Genomic DNA, 26,437 nt, shown 5'->3' on the forward strand with positions numbered 1-26,437 from the left:
CAGTGCTGTTTGGAGAAGAGCTGAGCAGAAAGAGGAAGTGGACTTTTTCTGCTGTTGCTGCAGAAACATCAGTTGGTTTGGATGCAGCCACAGGCTGATGTTTGACTTTCACACATCTGGACTTCTTTCCTGAAGCAGCTGCATGTTGTCCTGAATGTTCCTGAATGTTCTTCTTCTCTGCTTCTGCTGGACGCTTCTGATCTGCTGCTGTTGCTTCATATCTTTGGACTTTTTCTAAACTTTCTGATTTTCTTCAGCTCTGAACTCTTTAGAAGAAGTGAAGGATGAAAAACAGGAACTTTGTCTTTAAACTCAACTCTTTGTTCTGGATTCAGGTTGGAGGAATGCCATTTGGATTGGTCCAGAATTCCTGCTCTGGTCTCAGCTCTGAATTCCAACCCGTCCCACCTGACAGAACTGGACCTGAGAGGGAATTACCTTCATTCTTCAGATGTTCAGCAGCTCCAGGATCTGGTGAAGAGTCCAAACTCCAAACTGCAGACTCTGAGGTCAGTATAGGGTTGGAGTCAGTCCAGCTGCTTCCAGATGTTTGGTCCTAAAGTTAGTCTGAGAGCAAAGATGCAGAGTTTCCTGTGAAGCTGCAGCTTCTCAGTGAAGCTCTGAGGAGAATGATGACAGGCTTCAGGACAACAGTCAGCCAATCAGAGCAGCAGAAGCTCCAACAGGTGAAGATAACCGGAAGCTGCTGCTCTGAACAGGACTGAAGCTCCTGCTGCTCTTTCTGCTGTTGTGCTGCATCACTGACTGACAGACCAGGATCAGGAGACACTCCTTCATCTCTGTCTCTCTACTTTCTCTCTTCAGGTGGAGGTGGTGAGTCTGATGTTCCTCCAAGAGGAGCAGAGAGGAGCAGCAGCAGCAGCTGGTCTGCAGAGATGTGGTGACTGGACGGTGTTCCTGGGAGGTGGAGAGCAGAGTGATGGAGGAATCAGAGGAAGTGGAGATGAGTGTCAGAGCTGCAGCAGGAACTGATCTGAGATCAGCTTCACTGTCTCTCAGTTATGGTGCTGCAGCTCCCCCAGTGGACTGATGGAGAACTGCACTTCCTCTAATTCTTACTTGTTCTGTCCAACAACTTAGCAAACAATTAGAGCTGAAGGCATTTTGTTTGGACAGGTATTACTATCACAAAAAGAGGTTGTATAGCTTCGAGAAATCAGAGTGTAGATTTGTATAAACCCCTTTTTGTTGTATTATTTTTTTTATTTGTTACATTTAGTGTGTGTGGGGAGGGAGAGGGGAAGAATGTGAGGGGGGGTGGAAGAGAGTAAAAGGAAAAGAGGTGAGAAAGTGGGGGATACAAGTACTGATTTGAATAAGTTTTTATTTTAAGTTGTAACAATTATACCAGATCTGCTGGAAAGACAAATATTACATCAAAGGTGAAGTTCTGACACGAAGATGAGCGGAAAATATCTCTCCATCAAGACACTGTGGGTTAGGAAGGGGGATGAAGCAGACAGGGAGCAGTGTGGCAGTGTGCACATGCGCGTGGGGGTGGAGATACATGCACGCTGCCAAAGTGAACCGTGTGTTCATAAAGGGAGCCAGATCCTACCCAGCCAGACCAGGAGAGGGGAGGAGAGACCCCCAGGCCAGAAGCGCCCCCGGCATCCGGACCCAGGCAGCCCGGGAGTGGGGGAGGAGGGGACCGCCCACCCAGCCAGGCGCAGAGAAGGCCACCCTATAGGGGGCCCCCCCCGACACCCAAAGGCATAAGCGAACCCAAGACAAGAGCCAAGGATGAAGCCAGGGCCCCGAAAACCCATGAGCCGCCCACCACCCGACCGGCGCCCCGTCTCCGCGAGCCAGCCCCGGTACCCAATCCAAGCAACCCACAGCCACCCCCCATAACCCTACCCACTACAACCTTCCTCACCCGCCATATTATCTGAGCCCCCCTCCCCAACCCCCTCAATGCCCTCCCCCCTCTGTGATGGGGAGGGAAAGGCACAGAGGATCCCAGTGAGCCAGCCCCCAGGTCCGTCCCACCCATGCACTCTCACACACATACTTACGATCTTGTGGTTGCCCCCCACCCCCTGCCGCCACGCAGTAACCCCCTTCGGCCGACCGACCCCCCAGCGTCGTATGCCCGACCATCACCGCAACCGACAGGATACCCACAATCCCCGGCCCCCCTGAGAGGACCAGGGGGGTGAAGACCGACCGCCCCTCCCCGACCCCACCCATGTACGGAGATGTGGGAGTGCTGTGTGTGTGCTGCAGGTAAAATAGGAGGTCTCTAGTGTGGGAAGCCCCACCGCTTCCAAGCCGCAGGGCCCCCCCACTCCAGGGTCCCTCTGTGTGTGGTGTGTATTTGCTGTGTGTGTGCTGCTAACATGCAGTGTGTGTCTAAAGTGGAAGTTAAAATTGTGTGGGGGACCAGTGAAAGATGACCCTCCCCACAAGGCCCTAGATTAATCAGGGTGTCTAATATGCAAGTAAAAGCGGGATGGAGGGCGGATGCCGACGCGACCCCAGAGAGACACTCCAAGTGAGCCCCGCCAGCATGACCCCCCCATCCAGATACCCCGAGCCCTATGTGCCTGTGTGCGAAATTTGTTTGGGTGAGAGCGGGGAGGAGCAGCCGGATGGGCACAACCGGGGAAGAAGGCTCCCCCGAGCGACCGGCCCCCCAGCCGGCCGCGGTAGGCGACCCCCTCCCAGGGCGGTTGGCAGTCAGGAGGCGGCAAGCCAGCCGCAGATGGAGGTCAGAGCCTCGTAGCGCCGAGAGACAGCCAGCAAGGAAGGGGCCCGGTGCCAAAACGGAGGGGCAGGAGGGCCAGCCCCACCATTCATGCCCTGACCTCCCTAAGGACTAGCACCCCGCCCCCTGCACCCCCCCCTAAAAAAACCCAAAATAGATTAAATAATAATAATAATAAATGATACTAATACTGCTACTACTAATAATAATAAAATAAATAAAATGAAATAAATAAATTAAAGAAAATAATAATAAAAAATAATAAAAATAAATAAAAAGGAAAGAAAGGAATAAAATAATAAATGAATAAATAAATAAAATAGTAATAATACAATAAACCCACCCAAGTGAACCCCTTAACCCCTGCTTCGAATGCAACGCCGAGCCCCCCGGGAGGCCAGGCCATGCGCCAACTACTGGCCACGGGCGAAACACCGGCCGCGGGCAGACGACCCCAGGCTCCAGAACCCCAAGCCCCCCCCCACGCCACGGCAACCAGCCACCCAGCACGGCACCCGTCTGCCGTTCCCGGTCGCACTGCCTACCCTGCGCCCAGAAGGCACCAACCCAGGAGCCCCTACCAAGTCGCCGGCAGAGTGCGCCCCCCCCACGAGCAGCCAGAGCCCCGAAGCCTGGAGAACGGCAGGCCCGGCAGATCCCACCACCCCAAACCCACCCCGGCCCACCCAACCGGCCAGGACCCGGCTCAACCCATCACCATCCCACCCCTACTAGGTGATGTGACTAACCAGCTGGAGCCAGGGAGAGTCTGAAGCCGACAGGTTTTTTGTGGAGGACATTATCTTTAAACTAATATGCTCTGACATGAGGTTTCTGTAGTGGTTGATGCTAAGATTATTTTTAGATTTCCAGTTTAGGAGGATAGTTTTCTTTGCGATACATACAGCGGTGAGAACCATATAGGCCTTGTTAGATTCCATGTTGATGTTATTCAGGTCACAGAATAAGCAGAATTTGGGGCAAGCAGGAATCTTATGATTAAACCAGACTGATAAATCCTCACAGACCTTACGCCAAAATGATTGGACAGGTGGACAGAGCCACAGAGCATGCAAATAGTCGTCTATGTTGTTACCTATGCACTGTGTGCATATAGCAGACTGATTGAGACCCATTTTAAATAACCTCTGTCCGGTGTAGTGAGTTCTGTGGAGAATCTTGTATTGAATAAGTTGCAGATTAGGGCTTTTGGTCATATTAAAGGCATTCAAACAGATCTGTAGCCAAAATTGATCACTAGAATTCAATGATAGCTCAGACTCCCATTTTGTCATGGGTAAGTAAATGGTTTCATCTATGTTAGATATCAACTTATACATTTTGGAAGTGAGCTTGGGATTTTTTTGGGTCAATAAAATGTGTTACTGTAAGGGGAAGGTCTAGGTCTATTTGGGTCAGGCAGTATTTAGTGCTTATAGCTGATTTAAATTGCTGATATTCTAGAAATTTGTTTTTACTAATCCCATAGATCAGGGGTGTCCAAACTACAGCCGGCGGGCAAACTGCGGCCCGTGGGTCTGTTTATATTGGCCCGCAGCAAATTTTGAAAATGTAATTGAATATGGCCCGCACATGGCGCTTGAGATCAACTCTGTTGCACTTCTCAGTTTCAACACTAGATGGAGTCGCTCACAGAAAGGTGTGTTGCGGAGTGGGTGTGTGCTGACAGCCCCGCGTGCCACGAGAGAGGGGGGGGGGGGGGGGGAGCAGTGCAATTGGAGATGGGTGTGTGAGAACTGAGCGGAGGTGTGGGGGTCGATATATTCTGTGTTCGGAGGACGGGGCATTTTATTATAATTTTTTTTTTAAACTTGTCCTGTCCAACAGCTAGGCAGGCAGATGAGAGCGGAGGGCCTCTTGTGTTGGACATATTTTACTTTAACAAGAGGGGTTATTAATCTTCAGACAAACCAAAGGTATGACTGAATAAACCCCTTTTGTAATTGAGGCCAAACTTTATTAATTTCAACCATGTTTGGAAATCTTTGGTGTTGGACCGGACGGAAAAGGAAAGAAGGGAAGAAGAGAGAGGGACGTTAGAGAGAGGGGGGGGGGGGTAGGAGGGTGATAATAGGAGGGGAAGGGGGATAAGACCATGAAGCAGCATAAATCAACAAGTTTACTGGTTGTTTATCATTATGGTAAGGTTCATATGTAGTACAAAAAGGGCGGGGCCTGTCCACACACACTCAAATGTTATAAACACACCTGCTAGCTGCAAAAATGTCCACATGTCAACATGCACACAAAACAAATAGTGTTCACACGCATACCTATGCCTTTAAACCAACTAGTGTGAAATATTTCATTTATTCAATCACGCAAACTATTAGTGCAAAGGTGAGCTAACACCTGTGCTCAGGTGAGTGTTTATGTTCTTCTAAAATGGATAGTGGAGCGCCCAGCCACCCCCACACCCAGACCCCCGCCGCAGCAGCAGCGGCAGCCGGAATCCCCCCAGCGCCACACGGGAACAGGCAGGGAACAACCGCCCCCCGGGCGACCAAGACCGCCACCCAGGCCAGGGCCAGCAGGACCGCTGCGAGGCCCCCAGAGCCAGAGAGCAGGGAGGCGCAGAGGGAAAGAGAGCGCCGCCCCAGCCCAACCAGGAAAGCAGCCCCCCCGCCGCGCCGGGAGAGCCCAACGCAGGGCCCCAGCAGAGAAGGACGCCCACAGCCCCAGACGAGCACCCCACCACCACCCAGGGGTTCCGGGCATCCCCCCGCCCCAACCCCAGGTACGAGCCAGGACCCCCCAAGGGAGACCCGCTCCGCACTCCAGGCAGCCACCCACCCGGCCCACGGTTGGTCCAGGGAGGAGCAAGGCAGGGGCCCGCCGCCCCCGCCCAGGAGGGGGGAACCCCAGGGAAAAAAGGGGGCCCACAAGGGGTGTTGTAAATATGGCCCGACCAGGCTCGGCCACTGTTGGAAGTTTGGCGGGGCCCAGCGCTCAGGGGCAAGGACCAGGACCCACCCCCCAGGGACACGAACACCCCGGCTCAGGTGTAATGTGAACCCCCCCCACCGTGCGGAGAGAGCACCTCCGGGTCCAGGAAGCCGGCACCCAGGGGACACGGCCGCCGTCGCCAAGGGGCCCGCACGAGGACGGGGCATTTTAATAAATAGCATTCTGAACTGTGAAAAAGTATTCCCTTTATGTAAAAAAGAACTTGTTTTGTTTTTGGATTTTATTTTGTTCATAGCTGCATATTTTGTCACAGAGTGTAATTGTAAAATGAAGCTTTTTAAATTGTGTGCGTTTAATGTTAAAATTGTCCTCGTTGGTCACCTATAAGCCCTTTTTTTGGTCTACTTTTCTGAGAAAACTGGACTTCGAGTCTTTATAATCTAGAAAATCGTGCACTCTGCCAGTCAACCACACTAACGGCTACGTATGTAAAGATCTGCTGGCTTCAGCTGCTCAATAAAGCCGTTCTGAACTGCCTGGTTGGAATGAGGTTTCATTGAGTGATGTTTCATTTTGATGTGCGCTTGTTTTATGTGGCACAGATCAGCATCGCTGCTCCCACTGAGAGCAATGTTCTTCACATTATAGGTGGGTTAGAAATACACAGTAATCATGTGTCAATATGTCACCTCTAGTGTGCGGCCCGGACCTTTGCTCATTTTTCTGTATTTGGCCCTCACCAAAAAAACTTTGGACACCCCTGCCATAGATTGAGGATAACGTTGAGAGGGACAGAAATGTTCTATTCTGAATTATATGCTGGAACTGCTGGATTCCTTTGTTCTTCCATGAAGCAAAATGAATCATGTTTTTGTTAATTAAAATGTCAGGGTTATTCCAAATGGGGTAAGTTTACACGGAAATAAAGTTAAGTTGTTTTTTTTTTAAGAAAATCCCACCAGGCTGTTAGAGATGAGCTGATGTTTAAACTTCTGAAGCAATTGTGTTGTTTAATTTTAGAACTGAAGAAAGGATAATTAGAAATATCTAGGTTATCACAGATTTTGTTCTATATCTAGCCAGGATTCATCCAGCACACCAGGATTCAGCCATTTTTGTACATAACACAATCTGTTCGCGGAGTAGTAGTCCTGGAAGTCTGGAAGGCCTAGTCCTCCTCTATCTTTAGGTTTTTTTATAGTTTTTTCAACTAAGCCTTGGTGGTTTACCTTCCCAGAGGAATTGGGAAATGAATGAGTCTAATGATTTGAACCAAGTAGTTGGAGGTTTGGAAGGAATCATTGAAAACGGGTAGTTAATTTTTATGGTTGCAACTCTCCCGATTAGAGAAATGGGTAGAGTTGGGTGTGGTTTAGCTTGAATAGATCAGAAAGCCTAGAGGAAATATTTATACCTAAGTACTTTATGTTGCCTGTTTGTATTTTAATAGATGACGGATTTAGGTAATTTCAATTAATTGGTAGAATTGTGCTTTTAGACCAGTTTATGGAGTATTCTGAAACTGAGGGAAATCTATTAATTAGGGAGATGATTTGGCAGATGGAAGATTGTGAATTTGGAGTAAATAGTAAAACATCATCTGCATAAAGACTTATTTTGTGTTCTAGATTTTTGGTTTGAATGCCTTCAATGTCTCGACTTTGCCTAATAGCAGCAGCTAGAGGTTCAATAAATAGTGCAAATAAAGATGGAGATAGTGGACAGCCTTGTCTGGTTCCTCTTTGTAAATTAAAGCTTGGAGATGTTTGATCATTTGTTCTGATACGAGCATTAGGAGAGGCATATAGTATTTTAATCCAGTTAATAAATGATTTTCCAAAGCCAAATTTGTTCAGGGTGGCTATTAAAAATTTCCAGTTGACCCGATCAAATGCCTTTTCTGCATCCAGTGACAAAATGGTTGCTTCTCGGTTGTTGATGGTTGTATAATCTATGAGGTTGATTAATCTGCGGATGTTGGTAGATGGATGTCTACCCTTTATAAAACCTGTTTGGTCAGGATGTATTAGAGAGGGAACTACCTTCTCCAGCCTTCCTGCCAAAGCTTTGCAGATTATTTTAAGATCTGCATTAATCAGCGATATGGGTCGATAGCTGGATGGTGATGTGGGATCTTTCCCAGGTTTCAGAAGTAAGATAATAGTATCAGAATTCATATTTGGAGGTAGATAATTGTCCTTAATTTCTATTGTCATTCTGAGAAAAATGGGAGCTAAAATTAGCCAAAACTCTTTCTAAAATTCTGCTGGGAAGCCGTCTGGTCCTGGGGCGTTTTTACTAGGCATGTTGGTTAATGCTTTATGTAGCTCTTCTTCAGTAAGAGGGGACTCCGGGGCTGTGATTTGTTCCTCTGTTGGTCTAGGCCAGGGGTCGGCAACCTTTTTTATCAAAAGATCCACTTTGCCCACCCCCCTCACAAAAAAATGTGTCTGGAGCCGCAAAAAATTACAGAGTTTATAAACTTCTAAAAGTTTTAATCTTTATTTAAATTTTAACAGTTGAAGCCACTGAATACAACAAACAAGCCCACTTTAATATATAATATGTTTAATAGTAGTAACCCATGCATTCTCCCGTCCTCTTCGGGTTTGTTGGCAGCCAGCCAGTGATCAATGGACGCACCTTAAAATACAAAAAAACGACATCAGTTCTGAGTATGAGGATTTAAAAAAAAATAATTTCCTGTTTAGTGGAAATTATGTTCCTCTTACCTGTTTAGTGGGATTTCTGTGTCTGAATTTCCCTGCAGATCTTCCCTATGTCGGCGCTGTGAGATGTGACTTTCATCTTCATGCAGGACTGTAGAGTCTCGCTGGTGAGGCGGGAGCGGTATTTGGACTTTATAATGTTCATGCTTGAGAAAACTTGCTCGCATAAGTAAGTTGAACCAAAGATGGATAGGACTCCTAATGCACACCTTTTCATGTTGATTTAGGTGTCAGGAATGGCATTCCATGTTGCAAAAATAAGTTTGTCGGGTTGGGGTAGTTTTTCCATATCACTCCATTTGTGCTCTTTAGCGAGAGTAGCCCTCTGACGGGCAATTTCTTCAAGATCCGCTGACAGGGATTTAAACTTGTTAACCCACAAAACTTTATCCGCAATATCGGCCAGTTCAATTTCTAGATCAGGCTTACTTACTCCTGTGAATGCGGATGTGTTCAGGAGGGATGGGTCGCTGTTCAGCGGTGCGACAGGGAAAGAGAGAGGCTGTTTCTCCTTTCTGAACTCACTGAATCTTTCTCCAAATGCAGCTTGCATTGCAGTAATGGCACGGTGTAAATTATCACAATTTATGTGATTGTTTTCTTCTTTGAACTCTCTTAGGGAGGGGAAGTGAGAGAGCGTGCCATTTTGTACATCTCTGGCGAACACTGTCATCTTGCGCTTAAATGCCCAAATCTCCTCCAGCATGTGCAGAGCCGTGCTTCCCTGTCCTTGGAGATTTTTATTCAGCATGTTCAAGTAACTTGTCATGTCTACCATGAAGTAAAACTTTTCCAGCCAAGATGGGTCTTCCAGCTCAGGATACCTGAGGCCTTTATTTCCCAAGAAGGTTTTTACGTGCTCCAGACAGGCAGCGACGCGTTTCAGCACCTCCCCCCTGGACAGCCACCAGACTCTGTTGAGCAGCAGGAGATCTGAAGACGTGTTTTCGACTTCTTCTAACAACGAACAAAACTGTCGGTGGCTTAACCCATCCGCAATTATTTTGTTCACCATCTTAATAACAAGGTTCATTACTTCCACACATTCAGGGGGAAATGTTTGTGCGCTAAGTGCTTCTTGGTGGATAAGGCAGAGAAACGTCATCAGATCTCGGCCCGGTGACTTTTGAAGTAAATTCACAAAGCCCTTCTGTGCTCCTCTCATACTTGGCGCCCCGTCAGTAGATACCGACACTAGGTGAGTGGGGTTTATCCCTTTATCTTTTAGACAACAGCATCACAAATGTCCTGCCCCCGAGTTTGGCCCTTAAGCGGTATGAGTTCAATCAGTTCTTCCTGCGGCCCATTAGCATTGGGGTACCTGCATAAAAGTGCTACCTCCTCAACATCGTTTACATCACTTGACTCATCACAGGCAATTGAAGATGCTTGAGCTGCATTAACATCGTCAATTTGCTTACTACTGATATTTGCTGCCATTTTAATGGTCCTGTCCTTAACAGTCTTTGCAGAGAGAAGCATGTCTTTCATTTTCTGAACAATTTCCTTTTTGTTTTTAAAATCGGAGAATAGATGCTCTGATATTTGAATAAAGGTTTCTTTTATGTATTCTCCGTCTGTGAACGGCTTACCCCTCTTTACCATCTCCTGAGCTGCCAAAAACTAGCCGCTGTAGTTGACTGTGGAGAGCTGATCCATATTTTGAAAGATAGTTTTCTCTCTCCATCTCGTCGTTGCAATTCAGAAAATTGCTCTCTGGCGCTCATCTTCGGTTGGGTATTTTTCAGCAAATGCTAAATGCTTGCTTTGAAAATGTCTTTCAACGTTACTTTTTTTTGTTGTTTGATAGTTTCTCGCCACATATCAAGCACGCAGGTAAGCCAGCGTCATTGGCAGATGTCCGCGCTGCATTAAACTCTCTATTTTCTTCTGAAACTTTTCTTTTTTGGGCTCTTTTTATGCTTACAGTGGTAGGGGTTCCCGTCGTGGTCCCGCCAGCAAGTAAAGGCGACGGCTGCTGACGTTGATGTGACATATATTTAAAGTGACAAATAAAAAAAAAAAACTTTATTTAGAATCTAAATTTTAGAATCTAAATAAAGTTTTTTTTTTTTTTTTATAATTTGTCATCTAAATTTTAGATGGTCCATATACTTTTACCCGGTTCTTTCCCATCAGTGGGGTCACGGGGGCCGGCTGGTATAGGCGTAGGGCAGGGTACACCCTGGACAGGTCGCCAGCCATCGGGAGCCACTACAATGAGGCTGAAGAGCCGCATGTGGCTCCAGAGCCGCAGGTTGCCTACCCCTGGTCTAGGCAAAGCTATGCTATTGAGAAAACTATTGATGTCATTGTCAGAAGGATCAATTTGAGATGAGTAGAGGGATTGGTAAAAGTTTTTAAAAACAGAATTTATCGCAGCTGGATCTGTGTTTCCATAGCTATGTTCAACAAGGATCTGTTAACCAAGAAATAATCTAGCCTGGAGTATGATTGATGAACTGTGGAAAAAAAGGTATAAGCTCTTTTCGTGGGATGGAATAAACGCCAAACATCACAAAGACCAAAATCCTCCATGTACTGTTTAACAGTGTTTGTAGATTGCCAGATTCTAAGATTTCCTGTGTTATTTAGCCTATCCATTTCTGGATCTAAACACATGTTGAGGTCACCTGCAATGATTAGGGATTTGTCTGTATGCTCAGATAGCGCAGAGAAGAAGGAATGAAAGAATTTAGGGTCATCTGCATTGGGGGCGTACACATTAGCTAAACACAGCTGCATATTTTGAGTGGAAAGAGTGACTATTATAAATCTTCCTTCTGGATCTACGATTTTGTTGGCTTCGGTGAATTTAACTTCCTTATTTATCATAATTGCTACTCCTCTCTGTCTAGAATTATAACAGGCTGAATATACGTTTGGAAAATCTGCTGTGGCGAAAATATTCACTGAGGAACTAGACGTATGAGTTTCTTGAAGAAACGCAAGATCAGTTTTGAGGTCTTTTAATGTGGTCAATATTTTCAGTCTCTTCTCTCTGGTTCCAGCTCCGTGCACATTCCAAGTAACTAACCTTAGGGTGGACATGCTGCTGTTGAGGTGGATGCTAGAAACTGTGTGTTGTTGATGGAGGCAAAAATGAGTATATATGTACACATAATGGTGTGCTTGATGTTGCTATGAGGCTTAATGTGTAATGTACAGTGCATGTGATATAATGCTGGACATGCTGAGTGTCTGAGTGTGTTGTGCAGATCAGTACTATTGTAGAGTGGCTGAGTTATGTGGCAGCTTAGGTGAGGGGGAGGGAATAGTGTGTGAAAAAAGGGAAAGGAGTGCAGAGGGGGGATAACTAAGGAAACAGGGAGGGTAGAAACAGAACAAACCTATCATAAACAGGTTTGAAGCTGCTGAGGAGACTGGTGGTGATTTTACCTAAAGTGGAAAACCTTTATGCCCCGTGAGTTCTGCCCAGTGTGTCACATATAAGCATAAACTGACACCTGTGCAGAGAGTGTAAAGGGTGTGGATACATATCTGGTTTAGAAGAGCCAGGGAGTGACGTTTGGGTCGCAGTGGAGCTGTCCATTCACATAGAGCCGGTCCACAGAGATGACAGCAGGGGCCCCTTCATTCAGAAATTTCTTCCTGATGGGGAACAGGATCCTTCGGTGCTCCAAGATTTCTTTGGGGAACTGGTCATCCATCCTGAAGTCGGTTCCCCGGAGCTCCCTGCCACGGCGCCTCACCTCTTCCTTCTCCTTGTGAAGGACAAACTTGGCCACGATGGGTCTGGGCCTGCGGTTCCCAGGTCTCGCTGCTCCCATGCGATGCACACGGTGAAAGTTTATGGTTTTAACTTTTTCCTCTGGAAGCTTTAGCTGGGTTTGAATAAAGTTTTTAATTTTTTCCACGGCGTTTTCTTCTGGCGTTTCTGGTATTCCCATGACCACCAGGTTATCTCTCATGGATCTTGATTGAAGATCCAGAATGGACTCTTTGATCTTCTTATTTTCTTCAGAAAGTTGGCTCATTCTCTCAGCGCTGAATTCTCCACTTCCTCTAATTCTAACTTCTCAAACGTCACTATGGGGTCAAATTGTGAAGTTTGGTCGTTTCCTGCAAATAAACTCTGATATGAATTTGTAACAACAACCAGTAAATAGCTGGTAAACTAACCTGGCTCCAGTTAGTTTCCATTTTAAATAAAAAAGTTTCCTCTTGGTTCAAAGTAAACCTGGACGGTTTCTCTAAACTGATGTGGATGGAGGCCCTAGCTCTAGCTGGAAACACTGCTACAACGTGAAGGGGATTGTCATGGATGGTTACCTCTCAGGTTGGACACGCCCCTGACCAGGTGCCAGTGGTTGTATTGATGATTGAGGATCAGATAGAAGAGTTGGAGCAGCATAGCAGCCCCAGTCTGCAGTCTAACAGTGGTGACATCAGGCTGGGCTCATGGACTGATTTGGAAGAGAGAGAAACTGTCAACTTTGTAGGGGAGAGCTGCCATTTTCTGTCAAATCCTTGTTCTCCTGTTTCTTTTAGTGGTCAGACAGTCAGCATGTAGGTTTGGGACTTTTATTTTGTAGGACCTGAGGGAAGTTTGTTTTCTCCGTTTACTAGAGGTGTGTTCTGTTTGTTGTGTTCGCCTTGGCTCTCCCTGAATTTAAGATGCTCCTAGAATAAATTCCAGTTATTCTTTATCTCCACTTCTTTGTTTTTTCTACACATTTATCTGAATTATTTCACTTATTTACGTTTTCTAAAGTCATTTGACGCTGCAGCTACTAAATCTGATGGATATAAACCAGAAATCCACAAAAACCAACAGAATCAAACAATAAAAATCTCCAAATGTATCTGAAATAGACATAAAAACTAGTCTGAATGATGTTTTTCTGCGTTAAATGAAGGAGTCACCAACGTGAAAAGAGGAAAAGTTGATTGAATCAGTGATGAACAGAAGCACAAATACAGAAAGACATCCTCAGCGGGGGGGGTTACCAGCAAACAGCACCTTTAGCCAAAATAGATCCAGATGTGAGAATCAAACACTCCTCTACACACTGAAGCAAGCAGCTCTACAAAAGGTTCTGGTTCTGTTTGGAAGAGGAAAAATCCCAGCAGAACTTTAGTCATCAACAAGTTTAGGAAAACGTCTCTGCTGCAGAACACAGGAGAACCAAACCAACTCATGTGTCTGTGTGGGACTGGAAGTTCAGAAAAGTCCTCATGGCTTTGAGATGCTTTTTGGGAACAAACAGATCCCAGAGTGGAAAGCCCACACCATGACAGCGCCGCCTCCTTTAAGGCTGGAAGCTACATCTCCAAAATACACTTTGGTGGCTGTTTTGGAGCAGATGAGAACTTTTTCAAATGCTAAAAACGTCTGCAGCTAGAAAAGTACAACTCTGTTGGACAACGAGCTTTTATTTTGAAAATGACAATGACTTGGTTTCCTTTAAAGTAGATTTATACGTGCGTGTATTTGTTATTTACAATGATGTTCTTATTGCAAACCTGAAAGTGAATCCTTGTAAAATGGCATCATGTGCAATAAAGATTGAATAAATAAATAATCAACACAGAGTTCTGTGTGTCTGTGGGATGTTTGTGTGCATTTATACATGCCAACATATCCCAGAATACCCTGGTTTCAGCGCCATCATGTTTTAAAAACAACTTTATTCCACAAAAAGCAAATAAATCCAGTAGAAAACATCAAACTAAAGCTTGGTGGGTGATGCTAAAGCTGCTGACGCCCTCTTTTTACATTTGATTATTATTGAAATATAATCATTACAAACTCTCAGACACAACCACACAATGATGCAAGGCACAGCTCTACACACACAAACCAACGTATACATGTATAAAAATCTAGAAATCTTTCAGCATCAATGACATTTCAAGGCATTTAACAATTCCTGAATTATTTCTGATGAAATGGGTCTTATTTCTCCAAATAAATGTATAAATAATTGAGTATTTGTTTAATTCTTTGCATTAATGTAGAGAGATTGTCACGGATATCTTAATGTTGAAATTCCTTCTGATTTGGAGAACAAGTTTCCTCCAAAAATGGTTCAATCTCTGATAAACTGCAGCAGCAGGTGGCAGACATTACCCATAATAAGCAAACTGAAAAGAGGAGACTTTTTGACGTTGTATTCCAAAGCAGATTTTGGTAGAACGTTTCTATTTCTTCATATTTCAGTGTTTTTAAGCTCAGCAATCACTCTTTTATTCTCAAACATAGTAAGTGTTATTTTAATAAACCACACAAGCCTTCTAAAGCTAAAACATAAAGGAAAATACACACCATGATAGCACCACCACCATGCTTTCACAGGGAATGCTTCTGAAAAGAGACGATGAAGCTTCTCCTTCGTCCCGTTGAGTCATGGCAGCTTCTGAAACATTTCTCCTCCAAGTGATGGAGATTGATGATCTTCACTTCCTGAAATGACTCCAAACTCCATCCTTTTGTTTGTAAGGATGATCTAATTTAGGTTCTCTATACTTTCAATTTTCATGTGATTGATGAATATTTGTAGCCTAATAGCATCTTTTTGTTGTCTTTTTGAAAACCTTTTTACTGCTTAACTTCATGCAGCTAAACTGTTAAAGTCCATCAATCATTCATCTTCTTTTGACATTTAACCCTTGCTATCCCAGGATTTATGCTTTAGCTCCTTAGATTTAAAGTTTGTGGAAACAAAACATTTAAAATAGTTTCATTGAGTTGATCTGATAGAGTAAATCATTTGATATTTGTACATTTTCAAACAGAACATCCTGTGGAAATGTTCTTTCACATTTTCCTGACATTGTAAAAATGTAGTGTTCTGGGTAAATCAGTGTTTTCTCTGATAACGGTAGTTTACTGCCACTGTTCAACCTTTATTGTTAGAACATTGATCACAAACAAGCAAAGAGGAAATCTGAGGGTTATTGGGACTTGAGGCATGGATTCAGACATTCTGTGGAGTTTACCACTAACCAGAAAAATGGCCTTGTGGGTAAACATTTCTCATCTGTTTGTCTTTTCTCTGAATGAACGCTGACTTTAACAGGTTGGAGGAGCTTGGCTTGTGGTCAATTTCCCCTCCAGGATCTTGGTCTGGCTGGTATTTTAAGGGTAAAGATCAGTCTGGTGGTCTTCCTGAAGCAGGGATAGAACAAGGCATAGATGAGGGGATTCATGCAGGAGTTCAGCAGCATGACCCAAGATAATACCACAGCTTTGTGGGGGGGTCTTGGCCTGCCAGGGAAGGGTAGTAGTACGGGCAGAAGCACATGAGAAACACTGCCATCACCATGCCCAGGGTCCGGGCTGCTTTCCACTCCCACCTCTTCACCGTGGGAACAGAAGGGACAGACCTGAGACACGGCCCCCACCAACACCCGGGCGTACAGCACCAGCATGACAGAGCAGGGGCCGACTAACCAGAGGAACAGGTGGACAGTTCCTGATGTGTGGCTGATGACCACCACGCACTCGCCGTGGCAGGTGTGGACCCTGTGCGGCCGCTGCAGGTGTCCCATCAGAATGCAGCCGTTGTAGAGGGCGGAGCAGCCCCAGCACAGGCAGATCAGGAACACCACCGGGTCAGGGTGACCCTGCTGGGGTACAGCAGCGGCTGGCAGATGGCCAGGTACCGGTGGACGGACATGAGCACCATGTGGCCCAGGGAGCCGGACAGCAGGCAGTAGGAGAGGAAAGGCGTCAGGGCGCACATGAGCCGGCCCAGCAGCCAGCTCGTCTCCAGGTAGCAAACCCCCTCCATGGGCATCACCAGCAGCCCCCCCACCAGGTCTGACCCGGCCAGGGACAGCAGCAGGGCGTTGGTGGGGGTGTGCAGCTGCCTGAAGTGGGCGACCTTGGGAGCATTTCGGGCAGGCAACTCAGGCGGGCTTTTACTTAGGCCACTCCCCTAGGGTGGGTCAGTTAATCAACTCACCTGTGCAGCATCCTATTTAAGTCCAGGTGTGTAAGTTGTTCATCCTTCTTTACTGCATTTTCTTCAACACCCGGTCTGGTTTCCGCTGTGTGGGCTTTCATTCGGTGCTGGTTTTGTTGTGGTGGCTCTTTGTTTGGTTTCTTTTCTGTTGAAGCTTTGCACATTTACTAGTTTAACCTGCATTTGGATTGGTCAGTTATGGACTTGTTTCTTCTGTGAGTGTAACGAAGTGGTATTTGTTACTGGTGTGTGTCAACTATATATTACGATATATTACGTGCAGGTTCGATATGGACTGTCTTTTTTTTTTTTGTTGGAATCTGTGCTAATGGTACTCTACTCTATGGTACTATGAATACACAGATAGAACCTTCTCTTTAAACTCACTACTTGATATCTCTTTCTCAGAGTTGTTCTTAAACGGACTTTTTTCCCTTTCATCTTAAGCTTTCTAAACTAATCAGGTCTATATTATTTTTGTATTCATTGCCAAGACTAATACTGCTTTGTCTATCTATGCATCGCTTCCTGAGCCTGTGACCCATACTCCCCGGTCAGCAATTCAGTTTCTGGAGGATGATGTCAAGCCCTCAACAAAGTCGGATGGTTTCCTAGTTCCAAAGTCTCTGCTCGTCCTGCAGCTCCCCTGCAATATTGTTGCCCCTTCACCTTGATCTGGATATGCAACGACGACTGCATTCCACACACCTACTCTGCACTGAAGTGATGGGGTGGTAAACCTCTTCAGAGTTTCAATGAGTTATCTTACTTGAATTGAATTTTCCTGTTTGAAACCTCCTCAATACAAGCATCTAGAAAAAAGACCCTAAAGTCAATCAAAGCTGTTGTGAAGGAATGTGGTTGTTTCCTGGAAGACAAACACAAGAAAAGAAAAATCCTCTCATAAAGAGGAAACAGTGACTGGAATTGATTTTATTCCAATGAGTATTCTTGGTCAAACCGTTTTTCTGATCCAACTGGCAGATTTTCTTTGACTTATCTGCCAAAGCAGAAATAATTTTGGACTTCTTTCTGAGCGGCCTGTTTTTAGCAGAGTGAAGGTTTGGACTCCAACATCCTATGAGGTGATAGAATCAGGACTCACTTGGAAACGGCTCAAGTTTGAAAGGATTGGACCATTTCTTTCATCTTTAGTGGTTTGTACAGATCAGGGGTTTCCAACTCAGTTTACCAGGGGCTCCAAGAAGCCAAAAATCCCATAGACGTCTATAGAGAAATAAACAGCTTTTTCTCAGTCCTATTTGTAGGAATAACCAATTTTTTCTATTTTTTAATAATCTTGATAATTCTCTTTTTTAGCGTAAAGCTATTCAAGTTATGAACTGACCAATCAGATGCTTCAATAAAAGTAGGTGGAGCCTGCTGGCCCCCCACATCTAACATTTCAAACCTTTGAAAGATTTCAAGTGGTAGGGGCGTGGCCTTCCAACAAGCTCACTCCTGATTGGCCAAAAAGTAGTTGTGGTAGAAGCCTTGACTCAGACCGACTCGGACCAATCAGTGCTACGACTTGGAGCAGGAAGTGAACCATCTTCCATGGTGATGTCACACTCTGAAAGCTCTTCATGAACACTTCAAATCATTTCTTGGAGGAAACATTGAAGATCAGGATCATTTCTCCCAAACATGACTCTTCTTGACTCCTCCTTTCTAGCAGAGAATTGGCAGCGCTCCTCCTCCTCCTCCTGCTCCTCCTCCTCCCCCTCCTCCTCTTCCTCCTCCTCCTCCTCCTTCTCCTCTCCCTCCTCCTCTTCCTCCTCCTCTTCCTCCTCTTCTTCCTCCTCCTCCTTCTCCTCTTCCTCCTCCAGTAATTCTGGACCTAAACTTGGGACTTATTGGATTTCAGGGAGGAGTAGAACTTTTATCTCTGCTTCCAGAAAAAGGCCCATGGCTTCAACATTTAGCTGTCTCCTCTTCCTCTCCCCGCCCTGAACTTGGCTTTCAGCTCAGAGCTGCATTTGAAGCACAGGAGGAGCATGTTGCTCCTCAAAGGTCAAGGGGTCAGGGATGACAAACAGATGTCCTGCTGTTGTTGCAGAGAATGCACCCAAATCTTTCTGTTTTTCACCCTTAGGGCTCCTTTCCTGGGTTTCTCTGGCTGGAGCTCAACAGATTGGGGCCCAGATCCATTTTTTACGGCCTGAACAGAACAAATTTGAAAGACTTTGGACAGAAATGGGCTTTAAACTCCCAACACTGCAAAAACAAGCCTCCTAGAAATGAGTCAACAATTCTTAACATTTCAAATGAATTGTTTCAATCAGAAATGTTCAAATATTTGTCTGTAATTTCTTGTCTATTATTGGTTGAATACTATATATTCTGGATCCTTCAACCCATTCTATTCCTGTTTCTCTTTCTTTATTCTAGGATCTTCCTCCATTTTTGGTGCTTAACAATTGTTCATCTATTTGAACCGTTCAACTATTCAAATGTTTCAGCTTTTTCCAGCTGTGACTTTTGCTCCTTCAGATCCTTGAACTTTTCCAGATATTCCAGGATTTTCCAGATTTTTCACAAAAATGTCTTTTTTGTTATTGTGCTGTTTTTTAAAAACCTTATTTGTGGTCAACTTTGATCGTTTATTTATTTAATTTTCCCTTTTTTCTATGCTAATTTTGAAGTTTCATTTGTCTTCATCAATATAGCATCAACCCTGCAGATCCTGTTTCTGATCCTGATCTGACTCCACATCCAGTGGATTTTCTTCATAAATGAGCAGATTTGTCAAAGTTTTCTTGATCTGTGGAGAGCGACGGACACCCATGAACCTGTTTACTGGTCAACATGTTTACTGTCCAGCTGCAGCTTCTCCTCTAATATTGCATCATGGATGTTTTTCACTCCTCAGATTGGTCCGGGACCGGAGGAGTTCCAGGCCAACTAAGCAGTTTTTCCTGATGAGGAGCTCCTCTCAGCCGCTGAGCATCATGGGAGTCCTTCCTGTTGGGTGAGGAGCAATCATTTGATCTGAAAGGGATCACTGTTTAGTTTTTGGACAATGTCTGCGTTCTTTCTGACAATAATAACAGTCATTCATAGATGAATGAATCTTTTTCTGAATCCGAATAAACTACATTAGTAGAGTTTGACCTTAGTTTAGATTTATGCTAATTCATTCATTTAACCTTAGAAAAGACACATTTATAAGACTGGACCATTAATATTTATGTACTATACTATACAATTCATCCAACTAAAATATGATTATGTTTTCATCATTCAGATCATTTTGCAGTTCAACTTTGAACTTTTATAAATTTTAATTTGTCACAGCTCAGCTGCTCTGGTTCTCCTTTTTCCCCTGTTTTCCTTTAAATAACAGCTGATTCAGTTTAAAACATCATTTATTGTGTTAAGACTTTGGATTAATACAAAATAGAAAGCTTTATTGAAATCATGTGTTGAACATTTCAATGGAACAAAAGGGAAACTCTCCCTGAAACTGTTTAACGTAAGAAAATCATTTTTTGTTCATTTAATTGATAAACTTTATTGATTGGTGTTATTTAGTTAATTGATATTTTTATTTGAATATTTTTCTGTGATAAAACCAATAAAATGTATTTTCTTCTGTCATTGTTAGTTTTTTTTATCTGTCTCTTCAAATGTTTTCATGTTTTGAATGTTTTCTATAAATGAACCTCTAGTCATGTCTGATAAACATCTGTTAAAAATGGATGTTTTTAGAAAATATATTGATTTGATTCAATTCCTGGTTGGAAATGGTGTAAATCCTGAATATTGATGTTTTCAAGCACGTCAGTGATGGCTGAGCGTGTTTTTTCTCTGGAATGCTTTTGATTGACAGGCTTCCAAACACAAAGAACTTTGATCAACAGCCGCTTGATGAGAGTTCATAGAGAAAGAAACAAAAATGTCTTGAAAATGTGACATCACAAAGGGAAACCCGTTTAAAAAAGGTGTTTTTTACTACATTACAAAAATCTATACCATTTGTTGTAAAAGGGAAAAAAACATTAAAAATCTGTTTTTCTGGATGAAAAATGTGCTGAATATGAAGATGAATAAACCAAAATCTCATGTTTTCTGAATGATTCTTCTTGCTTGGTAGATGCTTCTACTGGCTGTGTCTCTTTTGCCTTTGGGTCAAAGGAGAAATCCTTTTCTGTCAGAAACATTGAACCAGCTAGGGTTAAGTTTCCATTGACTTGAGACTTTTTCCAGATCCTGAGATCAGTGAACTGATCCATGTCCTTTGGTTGATGTTTCTCCAAATGTTGAACTGTTGTCTTCACAGCTTTCATTTTAGACCCAAGGCTTTCAATGGAAACAACTGTTGTTGGAAACATTTGAGGAAGTTGGTTACCGTTTTCATTAAAGACTGTGACATCAGCAAGTCGCTTTCATTGAATTCTTTTAGATTTTCTAAATGACATTTCTGAAACAAACCTACTTTATTCCTTTCTGAACTGGGAATCTTAGGGACGTTCTTTGTGGAAGGACGGTACTATTGGGAACAAAAACCAAAACAGAAACTGAATTCATTCTATTATTAAATGTTTACCAAATCCCAGAAACTCTAATGTACCAAATAGAAACTCCTGTTCAATCAGATCAAAGGCTCAATAGAGGAAATGAACCCCCCTTCTTTCAATTCTATTCACTTTGATTGATGTAGTCCAATATTCCAACAATAGTCGTCTCAATTCTACCGGTAATTGTAGAATAAACACAAAATCCTAAAGAACATGAAGTCATCCAATTCAATAGGTAATGGCTAAACTCAATGGAACAGACTAAAGTGACCTTTGACCCTCCTTCTCATCCAGTCCCAAACCAGTTCCCCTCTGGAGATCCAGGATGTAGACGAGTCGGCTCAGGACGCCTTCACCAGGTTCCACTCAGTTTTTGGAACCATCTGATGTCAAGTGTTCTCTAAAAACCAACAGTGGAATTTACCAATTCATTCAGACCAAAGGCAGTAGAGAAATTGCTGCCTTTTATTGTCTGGATGCATTTTTTTTTTCAAATGTCTTCTGTTTTTACCGTCTCTATGTTGTTGTTTTTTTCTTTTCAATTGGTGGTGACTCATCACCATGGAAACACGTTGCTGTATTTGTGCATCAATCAAAAGCGTTGTGTGGTGCATCGCTCACCGCCTCAACGCCATCAGCCACCGCAGACTGGTGAGCGCCGGCCCATCCAAACGGCGCCAGACGGCTCATGAAGTTCTGGACTTTAGGCTTTCTTCCTATTTTCCAGAACTGTGAACTTTTCAGTCCAAAGTCAGAAAGTGAGAATCTGGACTGAAACAAACGGGATTCTGGGTAATTTCTCTGGAAACTGTTGCTAAATTCCTTGAAACTGTGTGTTTGCGTGTGTGAACATGAGTTGGATGGTGGACATGCAGACTTGTCTGGATGTGAACATTTTTGGAGCCAACAGGTATGTTTCCAACGTTTGAGTATGTGTGTGGACAAGCCCCGCCCCTTCTAGATCTGGATTAACCCTTGTGTTATCTTAGATGACCCCCCCCCTCCATTGAGGTGTTCTCCCTACCATGACAAAGGTGGATAAAGGTGGAACGATTTCATGGAATCCATGGACACCAGTGAAGATCACAAATCTTTGAAGAAAAAAGGTTCAGCGTCTGTCTAGTGGGTCTACATGACCCCACTCCCAACGTTAAAGTGCCTAGGATAGACCAGGGTTAATCTGACCTTGACTGTAATGATTCTAGACATGCTGCTGCTTCTTGGTTTTACCCCCCCCCCCCCCCCTCTAACATCCCTCTGTCTTCTTCCCTCCTTTTCTTTTCCATCCGCTCCAACAAAAAAATGTTCCAAATAGAAGTCAGATGAATAAAGTTGAGTCTAAATTCCAAAAGGAGTTTCTTCAAATCTCCACCTAGTGTGTCTAAAGATTCCTGACCCAGATTCATCTGTTTGCTCAGCTGTTGGACAAGTTCACAAACAGAAACTAGGAGTCCAACTGGCCACAAAGGAGGAAATGAGAGGAAGAACACAAATGTGGTCAGTTTCCAAAGGGAGCATGGGGGAGATGATAGGAGGAGTGAAGGTGGAGATAGAGGGAGGTGTGTTTTGAAAGTTTATAATTCCCCCCAACCCAGATACATTTTAGTTTATTCCAAAAGCCAAATATTCTCTAACCTTTTTTCCCTTTATTTAGCCTGTGTCTTCCTCTCTCTTCCTCCCCCAGAGGGGCTGGTCACATGTTTCTGTTGGTTTCCATGTTTCTTTTCTGTGTCCAGCCCCTCATCCTTCCTCCTTCCTCCTTCACTCCATCTGTGCTGCTCTTCTCTATCCTCCAACCTTTTCCAGCATCTGCTGCTGCTTTCTCCCATTTCCTTGACCTTTGCCAACCAGACAAACTCCACTGACCTTGATTGACCTTCAGTCTGACAGAGGGAAGTTACTGCCTCTGTCCCAAGTTTGGAATTGAACCCTGCACTCCCACCCATAATAGCCTCTTCTCTACCACTGTGCTATACTTCCTAGACCAGAACTGCAGCTCCTCGTTCTGATGAGGTGAAGATGTTAGACTCTCTGAAAAAACTTGGAGAGTTTCTTTCCAAATCCATGCGGTGGGATTTGAACCCTCACTCATCTGCTTGTTAGATCAACTCTACAACGCTGAGCTGTTCTGCTTGTGTCAAATCAGCAGCTGGTCTCTCATTTAAGGTGAAGATGTTCTCCACTTTGAAGAAAATGACAGAGATACTCAGTGGGATTTGAACCCTCACAGTTGGGAATTGAGGTCAGGCATCATTTCCCTGAAGCCATCAGTCTGTCTTAGAGGAGCGGCTGGTGGTTCTGATGAGAGAAGATGTTCCACACTCTGAGAAATGTTTGAGATGAAAGTTGGGATTTGAACCATCAAGCTGGTGTTTAATGGTCAGGTGTGTTTTTCCTGAATCCTATTGTCTGAACCAGACCTGCAGCTGGTGGTTCTGATGAGGTGAAGATGTTCCACTCTGAGAAAAAATGATGATCTTCTGATCAAAGACTCTCAGTGGGATTTGAACCCTCACCCTTCTGCTCACTCTGCCTCCAACTCCTCTATTCAAGCCAATAACTCTATGCTGTTCTGACTGCATCAGAGCTGCAGGTCATCTAAATTATGAGAAAAAAAAGAGAATAAACCTGTTAGATTATTTACCAAGAGACTAAGTGGAATTTGAACCTTCAAAGGTCAAATTAAGGTCAGGCAGGATTTCCCTGAACTCTTATGTCTGCGTTAGAGCAGCAGCTCTTGGTTCTCAGGAGGTGAAGATGACTTCAAAGTCTGAAAAAAGCTATTTTTTTTTTTATCAATGGTGGGATTTGAACCCTCACCCTTCTGATCAAGCCAATAACACTAAACTGTTCTGGCTGCATCACATCACTGCAGAAAACTCCCACTAAGTGTCAGGTTTTTTTCAGAGTGTGGAACATCTTGACCTGGTTGCTGCTTCAGAGCCAATGGCGGCACGACAAACCCTTTTCCCTTTTTTAGCTTCTATTGCTTTTCATTGAACAATTGGAACTTTCAAAAAAACATGACTGAACATCAAACATTTGAACAAAAGAAGGTTTTTTTTGGCTCCTCTACCAGTTTGAATTATTTTAACTGGATTTGAAATTCACTAATAACTATTGTAAATTGGGGGAGTGGTGGGGGGGCTATACATTAATATTTATGCATATAGAATTTGGCATAGAAAATAGTTTTATTATATTGTGTTTTTCATTCTGAGACCAAAGATGATGATGAAAAGAGTAAATGTTGGTCATGACGGGTTTCTATTTTTGTCCATAAATTTGTGTATGGGGACATGACCCCCCCCCCCACTAAATCCTAACCAATGTCATTTAGTTTGGGGGGAAACAGAATCTTTCATTGGTTTGTTTTTGATGAACTTCTTTGCATCGGCAGCAGAATAGACTAAACTCTGGACAAACATTTCACTTTAGTCCAATAAATAGACTGAAAAATCTCAAGTTGAGATGAATATGAACTAGTTTGGATTTGATCCTTTACAGAGATGGATTCCTAAATCAATTCTTTCTGATTTGAAAAGGATACGACTATTTCATTCAAAATGGATTGACTTAGTTTGAACTTGAAATCTAAGGTGTTAGAGATTCATTTGACTTTCTAAAAGCTGGAGTGCCACACTAAACCCCTCACGCCTGAGACTTTCCTTGAAGTGTCCAGTTCAATCCTTGAAGTGTCAAAGATTTGGACTTTGACAGCAGTTTGAGCTATTCTTCTGTTATCTTGAATCGTCTTCTTGACACTTTTCTGTTTGTTCTCTGAGTTCCTAGAAGAAAAGCTGTTTGTCTCTAGAAGACGTGAGCAACAGATGGGATTTGAACCTTAGAGCCTCACACTGACCCACTACACCATCAGGGCCACTCACACTGAAACGTCTTCTCGTGGTGCTTTGAACTTGACATTTTTGTCTGTCAACTTTCAAATGTTGCTATAGGAGAATTGAACCAGCAACCTCTGAGTTAGATGATTCTTAGTTAGATTCTAACACAATGGGAGTAGAAAAGATCCACACAAATATTGTCAGCCAACAGTACTACAAAAAAACACACAAAACATAACACAGCACCAAAAGTGTTAGTGCTAAATCTAGCACACCTGGCATTAGCTCCATCAGCTGCACTGCCCATACCACCTTATTTGAACAGAAAATCAAACTTCAAAGCGGTCTTTCAGTCCTGGATCACATATGCAGCCAATAAACTTTTGTCTCTGGGCTTGGAATTGGACTATGGCTGTGTTTGCAAAATACTGAGAATAGCAGTACAGCAAGCCTGATATTTGAACTTACCATCAGAAAGTTGTTGGATTGCATTGTGTACAGATGTCTGTTGTTGCTGAGTGAGGATGATTGTAGGTGGCTCTCCATGAACAGCTGGAACTCTTCCTCCTCCAGTGGAGGCAGTCTTTGAATTCCATCCTGCTCTAGGATGGCATCAATGTTTTGGTGGCTGGAGGGATTTTCCCCAAACACATTGTTGACAGCTGTGCTGTCTGTTGCAATGTTTTGGAGCGTCCCTCTGTCCAGAGTTCAGATGGTGTGCCATTATTTTCTGGAGGTTCCAGGCCTGTCTAAACTGCTCCAGTCTTTGTGGAATTTCAGGAAGAGAAACAATCTGCAGTGAAAGTCTGTGGACATCATCATCTGGGTTTAGAAGCTCTGAATCCTCTAAGGAGTAGAACATGAGGTCAAAGTGCTGCAACACATGCAGAAATACATCACGCCAAAGGCCTTCAATGCTCTGATGGTGAACGGATCGTCCGGTTCTGAATCCTCTGTGTTCAAGTCCTTGAACTAGATGCATGAATAAAGCCACCAGGATGTTTTCAGCACCATGGTCAGCTCTGACTCTTGATGGTAGGGCATAGAGGCATGTTGCTTTCAAACTCGGAGAAAGCTCTGTTGTGGCACGATTGTCTGTGCTGCAGTTGAGGGTAGTCATCAGACGGGAGGATCCATCAATTGAACCATGAATCCCAAACCCCATCTAGAAAGGTTGAAAAACAAATATTACTGGAAGATTCTAAGACTATTGACAGTCGTCTGGAAACAATAGAGCTGGAAACTTTTTCTACTTGCTGAAGTTATTTTCAAAATCTAAAAAAGGATGACAAGTATGCTGATAATAACCTTAGGAGACGCATGTTCCCATCAATGTGCCACAAACTATTGGGGTAAGGTACATGATAAACACGTCCTGCAACTGCCATAAAAGATTGATGGAAGCTAAAAATTAAACACATGCAATAAAACAACTTTCATAACATCATAAACTGACAAAAGTCACTCTTTATAACTATTCATAAACTAAAAACAGTTTTTAAATTCTCTCTGAATCACTGTATAGTGATATAAACATTTGGCAACATTAAAACATAATATTCTAAGTTGTATTTCTTTATTTGTAAAGAAAATGCACTAATATGGTTTGTTAGATGCATAGGACATATGTCCAAAAACAGACATACCAAGTAAAATTTTGTTTTTAGTGAAAAGGGCGTATGATCGCATATGGTGCCTGCATTTTTCAGGCTGTATTTTCACTCATTTCAATAAATTCTCCGCAAACAACTTATAT

General features: G+C 43.6%; 1 protein-coding gene and 1 pseudogene across 1 annotated transcript in view; one reads left to right on the forward strand and one right to left on the reverse strand.

The window, feature by feature from the left end:
• Positions 1-26,437, forward strand: part of LOC144982190 (NACHT, LRR and PYD domains-containing protein 12-like) — a 298,037-nt gene that overhangs the window by 55,998 nt on the left and 215,602 nt on the right. The window lies entirely within an intron of this gene.
• LOC144990520 (trace amine-associated receptor 13c-like) lies at positions 15,240-25,173 on the reverse strand (annotated as a pseudogene).

The sequence above is a fragment of the Oryzias latipes genome, chromosome 2, assembly GCF_053564925.1.
Source record: "Oryzias latipes strain Hd-rR chromosome 2, Olatipes_Hd-rR_3.1".
NCBI lineage: Eukaryota > Metazoa > Chordata > Actinopteri > Beloniformes > Adrianichthyidae > Oryzias > Oryzias latipes.